The sequence below is a fragment of the Tyto alba genome, unplaced genomic scaffold (genome assembly GCF_018691265.1).
Source record: "Tyto alba isolate M040663 unplaced genomic scaffold, T.alba_DEE_v4.0 Super-Scaffold_11, whole genome shotgun sequence".
NCBI lineage: Eukaryota > Metazoa > Chordata > Aves > Strigiformes > Tytonidae > Tyto > Tyto alba.
Window position 1 is genome coordinate 10,998,887 of NW_024881273.1, and position 10,197 is coordinate 11,009,083.

At 48.0% G+C, this 10,197-nt stretch overlaps 1 long non-coding RNA gene across 1 annotated transcript; it reads right to left on the reverse strand.

Moving 5' to 3' along the window:
• Positions 1-757: 757 nt before the first annotated feature.
• LOC122152771 lies at positions 758-8,035 on the reverse strand. Its single transcript, XR_006164807.1, has 2 exons — positions 6,972-8,035; positions 758-2,895 (listed from the first exon to the last, which is right to left on the reverse strand). It is a non-coding gene; the product is annotated as an uncharacterized LOC122152771 (long non-coding RNA).
• Between the last annotated feature and the right edge of the window lie 2,162 nt (positions 8,036-10,197).

Here is a 10,197-nt window from a genome sequence, read left to right on the forward strand (position 1 = left end):
GCTACAGTACATGGTCTGTCTTCTCGGGAGTTCCTGTTCGGAGTCGTTCTTTGTGTATCGTGATGCTGCAGCTCAGCCATTCGTCACTGAAGAGTCACCCACCTCCCCTGCCCGGTGCGTAAACGTGTGTCCAAGGCTGCTATGGGGGAACAGCGGGGTGGGAGTGCAGAATCAGACCCAAACCCTCAGCAGAGAGATGCAAGCTGGCCGCCCTTGACTGCATCTTTGTTTGCCTGGACCTTCAGTCAGCCCAGTTAGTTGTGCAAATACCAACGTGAAGGTGAGCCCCCGTGGGGGTCTGGACTCAGGCCATTGGGTTGTATCGCTCCCTCGGGTCTCGGGGGGTCCACATCACTGAAGTCTGATGGACCTCAGGCTCTCCACCATACTGGTTCCCACCATGAGGTGCATTTCTTGGGCAAGAATTTCTCCAACAAAGCTGAGGAGTAACCTGAGTGTTTGCAAAAAAAAAAAAACAAAACAAAACCAAAAAACAACAAAGCAAAGCCTACAACCATCCGAAACAAGACTCCGGTTTGCAGTCATGTGTTCCTCTGCATAAAGGACATGAGAACAAATATCTGTGCTATAAATTCAGCATCTGAGATGCTTTCAGCCATACTGGATCACCCCATACCACCAACTGTCCCTCTGGGGTAGCTTCCAGCCACCACCTTTGCTGGCTTCCAGGCTGGGAAAGCCAAAACCAGTAGAGATGCAAAGCCTGAGTGAGAATGGAGACAACCTAAACACCATATATGTAAAACAGTTTATTGGAAGTAAACATAATATTTACAAGGATAAATCCAGCATGTGATCAGCAGAGCAAGACACTCCTGTCCCTTCACCATTCCTTAGGGGTGCAGCAGTCAGGACATCTGCCTGCCCCATTCAGGTCCATCTGTCCCTGCTCAGGTGTGCCTGTCCCACTGAGACTGGGAGCCCAGATTGTGCAGTGCACCACTTCAGTAATTAATTTAAACACTTTTTGCATAGCAAGTGCTCCCAGAAAGTTCACACTTACTGTAGCAGAAGAGTAGAGAGAATATCTGCAGCTGCACATCCACTGTAAGACCAGGGCAGGCTCAACTCTGGGAAAGCATATTTCCCCACCACCCAGAAACACTTTCTGAATATTTTTCCTCCTGACACCTTCTCCATTTGTTGCTCTGTTACTTTTGGATGTACCTGCATGTACTGGGATAGGCAGTGGACGCCTCAGGAAATAGCCACAGTGTCACAGAGCTGAGGCACATCTTTGCAGAGAGTTTATGCTTTGAAATGTGCAGAAAATGTTAACTGCTACTTCTATCTCCTTTTTTAAATCATCTGAACACAAGGCATGGACTTCATCTCCCCTAACAGTAGAGGTCTACATCCGAGTCACTTATCCAGCCTGCCTGCTTGGACACTTCAAGAGCACGTTCAGCCAGCTTTCTTTTGATGTTTAACTTTGGAGGAGATGCCTCACAGCCCCTCATGTGCCCCTCTTTGCCACACAGGGGTCTGGATGTCTCGCTCAGGTGCAGAGCTCTACCTTGGGCCAGGTGACTCCTGCCGTGGGTGACTGAACAAACACAGTGTCAACTGACAGGAACAATTTGCAAACAACTGAGCAGCAGACAAATGTGCAAATGTATCTGGTGGCTACTTCTGGATAATGAATGCATAATCTATTCCAACTCCCTTCCCTATCTACTTCTGGATAATGCATCTGTGAGCCTGAGTCAGGTTTATAAATGGTTGGCAATGAGAAAAACAGGCTGCGTTCGAGCCAAACATTATGTTCAGCAAATAAGGCAGGCAGTTCGGCCATGGACATTTGCTGTTAGGAGCTCAGTGTCAGAATCCCTCCGGTGCTCAGCAATTCCCAGCCTGCATACAACTGCTATGTGTGGTGCCAGGATTCGACAAGTGACTTTTGCCTCTAAAAATATAATTTTATGCCTAAATTACAGACTCTAATAAAAGAGCAATATTGTATTCCTTTCCCATCTATCTGCTGATTAGAAAGTTGCTCTTACATTTAGTTCGACTGCTGGGAATGCTCTGAAGAAATCTAATTACAAGGTCATTGCAGTAAATTGCAATTGGCGGCATAATTCTGAGTCACTGGTTCAGGGCTCTTTCCCCTTCCACCCCAGAGTACCTCATTTAACAAGGGTGAAAAAAAGCAGAAAAAAAATTACCAACTCCCAGTGAATGAGACTTAACGCGGAGCCAGCATTTCCAAAGTGTCATGACTTCTGGGTGCCCCAGTGGAGGCAAGTTCTCCTGGGAGTGGCGGCAAAGTGAACACCAATGACTTTCCAGTCACTTTGGGAAACGCTGCTTACCAACCACGCAGCCCTGAGGTGGAAGGAGAGGAGACTGAAACCATTTGGAGGCTTCCCAGGGTTGCCCATGCAGGAGCAAATCTAATTCTTCCCCCCAAAAATCTACTCTCCATCTACCAGACCCTTTGGAACGAAGAAACAAAAGTCACTTCACTCTGTTGGGTGGCAAAAGCCTCATCCCACCTCCGGCGATCCCGCTGTTGGCTGAGGTGTCTCCACCCTGGCTCCTCACCACGCAGGGACGGGTTCCCAGGAGGAAGGAGCTCGTTCCTTCTCGGTCATGCCAGGCTCAGTGCAAAGGAGAGAGCTGCAGGTTGCAGATCACGGTGCCTGGAGGATGCTCTCATGCCGGCTGCTGCTGAGAGGTGGTAAGTTGGTGCAGACCTTATGAGGGATGGTTGCCTCTGGCTCAGTAATCTCTCCCCACGCTCCCCAACAGATTCATCCTCACGCTTTCCGGATGATCCTCCCTGGTTTCCTCCAGTCCCTGTACCTCTCCCTGCGCACAGAGTGGACCAGAGGCCTGGAGAAGCTGGAGTGGTTTGATCTGGTGGTGTTGCTAGTGAAGAACAAAGTGAGACATCATTACTGGTGTGGGTCAGAGCTGGGGCACATCTCCTTCATCGAGTGGGCGCTCCTAAAAGGACAGGGAATGTTGGTCAGCAGAACAGGGCTCACTGCTGCTGCCAAAAGAAGGGCCAGTGCTGGATCCTGCTGCAGCCCCTGATGCTCAAGGTGTCTGGATGGCAGAAACCCAGGGGTGAGCCTCTCCTATGCACCTGAAGTGGCGATGGGGACCCTCACTGTCCCAGCTACGGGAAGTCTTGGAAACAGCTGCTAAACTACAAGTGCACAAATGTGAGCTCAGGACCCCACAAAGGGCCTGTCAGAGCCCTGAGGACCATCCCCTCTGCCCAGATGGGTCACTGAAACCAAACCCCTCGGCTCTTTGAAACTTCCACTTCAAACACCTTCGAGCAGTTTTCCTTAAAACCACTAAACCCAGCATCATGCACACCCAGCACTTCTCTGGGCTTTTGCCACCCTTGTTACAGTCCACATTCTCTCAGGGGGTTGTCCAGGGTGTGAACCAACTATGCCATGAACCAACCACACCACGATCAGCCACGCCACGTGCAGGGATGCCCAGGACAGACTAGCAGAGCTGGCCTGGCTGCAGAACAGCAGGGCTGTGTTCACCTATGGCATTTCTGGGGTGACTTAATGCTCAGGCCCACTTGCCCTGGGTATTTCTGCTCTTCCTAGGCTCTGTGTCTCGGGTTTTTCTTTTCTTCCTCCCGGTTAACACCACTACTTGTTTTTATATCTAGCTTTTCCAAAGATTGCAAAAGACTGGCCCAGTGAACACGCACATTCTCCTGCCAGTGCAGAGGGTGATGTGGGGCACATCAGTGTTTGTAGGAATTTGTGGTGAAATTCATATGGGGTGAAGTGCGTCCCCTCCCCATCCCTGCCAAAAGGATGATGCCATGGTGAACTCTGGGGCTAGAGATGAGAGACCTCTCCTCTTTCTAGATCCTGCTCAGAGACATTCCTCCTGAGATCTCCACTGGCTTTGCCAATGAAAATCATCCAGATATCATTTCCCCCTGTGCCCGTACGCAGTGGAGGGGGACAGTGAGGAAAGGCTGGTGGAGAGCAGAAGTGATGTGGGATGGCAGAAGTGGCTGATGAATGGAGGCAGGGAGTGGGGGAGCCGCCAGCCACTCCAGGAGCGGAGGAAGACAGAGCTGGGGAAAAGCTGTGAATGTGAGAAAAAGCTGCTTTACAACACAGCTTGTTACTATTCAACATCCACAAAAGGAGGAAGAGCCCTGAAATCCCTGCCTGTGCTGAGGCTACAGTCAAGAGACAGTTTTCTCATGTCCTAATTAGCTTGCTGCTTTATAACTTCATTTCCTAATTGTTTTTCAAGTTAATTACTTGTGACAAACAGGCTAGGGAGGTGGCAGCTCAGGCCCTGTGGCAAGAGATGAAACTTCACCTCCACAGCACTGGCCCAGTTCCAGGCTGTGCTGGGAAGCAAGGTGGCCTTATATCCATCTCTTTCCAAGGAGGTCTGCCTTGCTGTTACCTCAGGTTTAAACTCTTACAGGAAGGATTCGGGTGTCTTCCTTGGCAATGTCTGCAAATCCTTCCTGAAAGTCAATAATCCTGGGATCTCAGATGGCACCAGCCCCTCGCTCTCGTTCCTCCCAGCTGGAGCTGGTACCCAGCAGCGAGAGGCGGTTCGATGGCTGGGTGCGCAGCGGGAGCAGCCGTCACGCTCCACCGCCGCTGACACCAGGGCTGGGCTCAGCTGGGTGCCCCAGATCCATACGTTCAATCTGGTGCAGGTGTGGGCGTACAGTCACTTTCTGTCAATTACATCAAAGCCAATATTGCTGCTTGCTTTATGCTCTCATTCTGGTGCCGCATCAGCTGTGACAGGACAGGTGATTCTCAGGCCAGGCTGCCATGGACAGATGGTATCTCCTCCAGCATTAAACCAACTGGTGTGAACCTCACTTTTGAGCTGGCCTTGTGCTGTGGTGCTCCTGACCTGACGCAAGGCATGAGGAAGATTTCTTGTACTGCTGAGCTGTGGCTTGAACTCTTTGGAGAACCATGCTACAGATGTCACAACCGTTTCTGAGCATTTTCTAAGCCCAAGCCTATACTGAAGGGCGAATATCTGGCTCCAGCTATGCTCTCTGAGCACTGGGAAACCTGGCCTCGAGAGCTCATCACTCAAGAAAGCTTCAGCATTATTGCAGCAGGGGTGTATGAACCCAGGCTACACCGGAATCAGGGTGCCCGTGCAGAACAATCTTAATTCCACTAAGAGGACCCCGATTCATCCTGTAATTTTCCAGTTCTCCAGGCCGCAGAGTTTCCTCTGTTAATAGTGCAATCTGTGAACAATCCATGTGACACACACAGGCCTGGTGCCTTTGCTTTCCCAGACTGGCTGGTGTCAGCTGCAGGAGCAGCAAGAGCAGGTTTTAGGGCAGGCACAGGCTGGGCAAAGCCTCCTGTGACAGTGGGCAGGGTGGGCTGCGTGTCCCGCTCAGATGGAGACGGCTGAGATGTCCCCAGGGTGTGGGGCCCTGCACTAATCATCCAGCTTGGTCTCATCTCCCCAAATGAGGCTGGGTTAGATGGCAGCCTCTAGGGATTTTTGGTTTTGATGGGGTACCTAATTCCCTTAGGATCTCTTAAAAAAAAAAAACCAAACAGTCCTATGGCATTACCCTGGCTGTTTGATGCAAGTTGCTTGGTGGCCTCTAGTAAATAAAATTATTCCATTAGGTTTTCTGCACTGCATCTTTTTGATAGCGTTGGGGTACCTCAGACCTCAGTGCAAGTTCTTGTCCAATGCCTCCCTGCACTCCTTCAAGACAGCAAGGAAATCTGCCTCTGACCTCAATTATAATCCAGCCTCATCACTTTCAAGCTATATTTCTGCACTGTCTCCACCCATGGCTGCGTTCCCAGTGCTAATCATTTTACTTGTACAACTAGACAGTGCAAGGTGCAGTTCAACTTTGCTGGTCTGGAAATTCATCCAGTGAATTTATCCCTGAACTGCAGACAAAGAGACCGGTATCTGCTGGCTACTGCTTTTCAGGAAGCCATGGGTGCATCCTTGCACCTCGGCTTTCGCTTGGTGCTCTCGTCTACAGAGACACCCCTGGGGTGTGCATGTGCAGCACTAAGTACAGCGGGGCTGTAATTGCGGCTGGGATTGCTGCATGTCAGAGGATTAGGATAAGGAGTGAGCTGTGAGCTCTGCGCACTCATACTGCAACTGTCAGACCTAGAGCAAACTGGGTCACAAGCATCTTTTCAGGTCCAAAGCTAGGAGATGTTGGTGTGCCATTGGCTGAGATCTGGCAGGAGGTGAAATTTGGGTCACAGGGGGCGAGTCTCTAATTATGCAACCAATGGATAGCTGTCAAGATATCTTTCTATGTAAAACCCCATCAATACTAAGACCACCATTACCCCAAACACTATTACAAGTGAGCAAGATGTAAACAATGCTTGCAGAAACATATCTGAATTTTAAGGACATACAGCATTTTTCTTTAATGTCCTTATTTCTCCAGTTCATTTTTGTTGTTGGGCAGAAAACAAGGAAAGGATTAGTGTAGTGGGCACAGCCCAGAGAGTGGGAGGAGACGGCGAGGTAGTGACATGCACGCTAGTGATTTAACATGAAATACTCTGATTGCAAAGAGTCTCTAGAGATTTGTGCCTCATTGATGAATATCACGCATGAAGCGTAGCTCCTTGTGCTACCTACTTATTTCTTTTCCAGGTATGTCGATTTGGAACCTGAGTCACAGGAAATATGCTGAGTTACAGCACATTTCCACAAAAAAAAAAAAAAAAAAGAAACAAATCACAGGCATATTTATCTGCAAGTGTGTCAAATGCACAGTACGTCCAGACAATACAGGCTCAAAAGATTAACGGTCCTTAATCCTACCTCTGCGCATTTATACACGACAGATGATACACACATGCACACATCTATAAGGGCTGATGTGCATACACAAAAGGCAATCTTCTCCATCAAAACAAAGCTGAGCAATTCAACATTTGGAAACATAATAGGCATTAACTTACCTAGAAGACCAAACTGGACCCGCCTGCTTCTTCGGCTTGGCTATCTGCTTCTGGTACTCCATCCAGCCACTCACCAGCTCATGAAGGATCATCACGTAGAGAAGGAAAATAAGAATCCTGGGATCCATTCGTGGCACTTCGGTGTCTGCTTCATTGGGTACAGGTGACATTTGGTCGAGAGCACTGGCAGGTCAGCCGGAGGGGTGCAGCCCCTGCGGACAGGGCTCTTGGGAACAGGGGGAGCTGGAGGGATGAAAAGGGTGCTGCTGAAGAAGAGCCTTGCAGGCTGGGTTTTATGCAGAGTGAATTAATGCTGTAAAAATCTCCTGGGGGGATGAGAGGCTGGTGCCTATTGCGTGAGGCAGCATAAACACAGCTGCAGAGGCTACAGACGGTTCCTTTAACGGGGTGGATCACATCTTCTGGGACTCCATCCCTTTTGTCTCCCTCTCACTCGTGCTTTGTCTGCATTACTCTGCAGCCATGAGCTTCCTACACTTTTGTTGCAGGAGCAGCCCCGCTTCGGCAGCGCCCCTTTGATTGGCGGGGGGGGAGAGTTGGCTGTTGTGCCCGCAAGCCGGCAACAGGAGCACTGTCTGGCTGCAAAGAATAAATTTAAAAGCCCAGTCAATGACTAGGGAATCTCCGAGCTGTCTCTTCCCAATGTCACAGGATTTTGGGCTGCACTGAGCCAGTGTTGATTGGGAATGTTACTGAGTATTTTGTAGCTGAGAAATATTTTCTTCTGCTCACTTTTCTCAGACTCTTATTTTGTTCTCCTTGTTATGTTTCCTTACCGAAATCTTCAGCTGCTGTTTCTCCTATGGCAAAGCTCTGGCCGGGTACTTGATGTTCAGGAAATCCCTGGTGCCACAGCTTCCAGTCTTCTCCACACCACAGGTCCTCTCCAGCCTCTTTACGTCTTTCTGTTTAGCAGTGTAGGATCTTACTCAACTGAGATCTGGTTGTGACACCAGATCCCCTTGGCCTCCTCTTTCCTTCCCCCATGGAGATCCCCAAGACACAATGCAATATACGTGCCCGGTACTTCTAGCAGGATAAAAGCATTGCCCAGTCTTATTAAGACACCTGTATAAATTGAACAACAAAAAAGCCCTTTTTTAATAATTAAAAATCAAGCTTTATCACTATCTACCTTGGGGTTTTTAAGACCATCTTACATAAAATTTATATTATTCCAGTGCAATCTTACCATAAGTGAAACAGTAAGCCTTCAACAATTATTTCATTATCAGGATCATCTAGAAGCAGGAAGGCAGATTGAACAACCTACCTTTGCTTAATGGAGCTGTGCCAATTCAGTGCAGAAAAGGAAGCTCAGATGAAGGGCAAATACAGTGACCCTCATGGTCTTAACTCCACAGCTCCTACATAGACACATGGACTGCTGGGCTTGCTCTCTAACATGGAGCAGAGTTCAACACACTGGTCAGTGCAATTCTTCAAGGACAGCTGTGACACCCACGTAATACACAATCTCACAATAAACTTACACTGAGGAAGCTTCTTCACAGTTAACTGAGGTTATGCTACCTGGGGGTTTAACACTTGAGATTAGATGTTTCTCAGAAACTTTTGCCCTCTGGTATATAACTGCAGACAAGAGTGCAGAAGCCAGAGATTTTGATAGTTTTCTATTAAGTAAAATTTAAGGCACATTAGGGGATGCCAATTACACTGTATGTCTGCAAATCAAATAAACTCAACGGCAGTGTCAATGTCCCAGTCAAATGTGGACCTCAAAGTGTGACTGCCCTTCAGCTAACTAATACTCTTTCATTTATGAGTCCAGAAGTGCTGAGTAACTCTCCAAATTGGGAGGAGAAGATCTCATGGACAGGAGTGAGTAAGTGAATGAAACAAGCAAGGACTGGAGGTGTTCTAACAACTACAAAAATGGGAATACTTGAGGTTCTCCATGAAAGGATAGTGGAGCTGTTCCTATAGCAACAGAGACAGTTGCCAGGCTGCGGGAGAGGGGTTCTGATGTATGGTACAAGTCATATGTAGTGAGGGATTTTAGACTAAAGACAACACCGATATTTTACACATATGCAATTTTTAATGAGTAAAGACAGCGTGACTCCTTTGTTGCAGGGGAGAGCAGCTTTTTGCACAAAATCAGAGAGGAATTACTAGGATAAGAGTGTCAAGATAACTCATTACAAATTACTCCTAGTTTTGTATTAGGTGCTCCAGCTTGTGAATACAAATTCATTTTAAAAACTCTGCCTGTTGCTGAACATTACAATTTGATTGACTAATGCTCCTTTTAAAATCCCAACAGACTGCCTCTGCTCTTTTACCATCCCCAATATTCAAGCAAGCATCACCGAGGTCTGAAAATCTTCTTGAGTCTTAAAAAAGTTACCTGAACTTTAACACACAATTTTTTGTTGAAATTTTCACCAATTCATCCTTAATACTACATAAGGCAGAAAAGCCAACAACCTGTGAGTTATTATCAGAGCCAACAGCTCTTAATACAGCAGTTGGTTTCCAAACAGCTCGGTGACCAGGCACAAGCAGTAAGTTCTTTGACAAATGATGCAAAATAAGGAACTGGAAAGGCTGGTTTTAGGTGATTCAAGCCCAGTTTGGCAGTGGGGCAGAAGCTCGATGTGGTGCTGAACAGCCCCTCCGGCGGCTGTGGGGTACAGGGACCCCCCAGCAGTGGGGTGCCCCAACACCCCCAAGAGCTGCAGGTGTTTCCCCTCTGCCCCCCAGCCTGCACTGGTGCATGAATTCAGCACAGCCTGGAGAGGTTTGGTGGGAGCAGAAGCAGCTTTGTGGGTCCTTCAATTTGTGCAACTTCTCTCAGTAGAGCCAAGAAGCAGTTAGCAACCTCGCTGGGGACTCCTGGGGGTTTGGAGCAATTAACAACTGGGCTGTTATGCATTTTGACAGTCATCAGCACAAGACAGATATGCAAACAAAATGTGTATACAAGGCTATCACATCATATAGGCACCTGAGTGCTGAAACAGACCTTACTTACAAGACCAGAGCCTTAATCTGCTTCTCGAGTTGTCCACTGTTCTGAACATTGTTTTAATTAAGAACCAACACTCCTCAGACACATCGTCTCTCCTTCCTGCTGTTCTCAGACAAATCTACGAAAATGACAAGTAGGTCAAATATGGATGAAGGCTGTGTGAAAGAAGTGACATGGAAAAAAATTTCCCAAGTCTGTGATGATATCTGA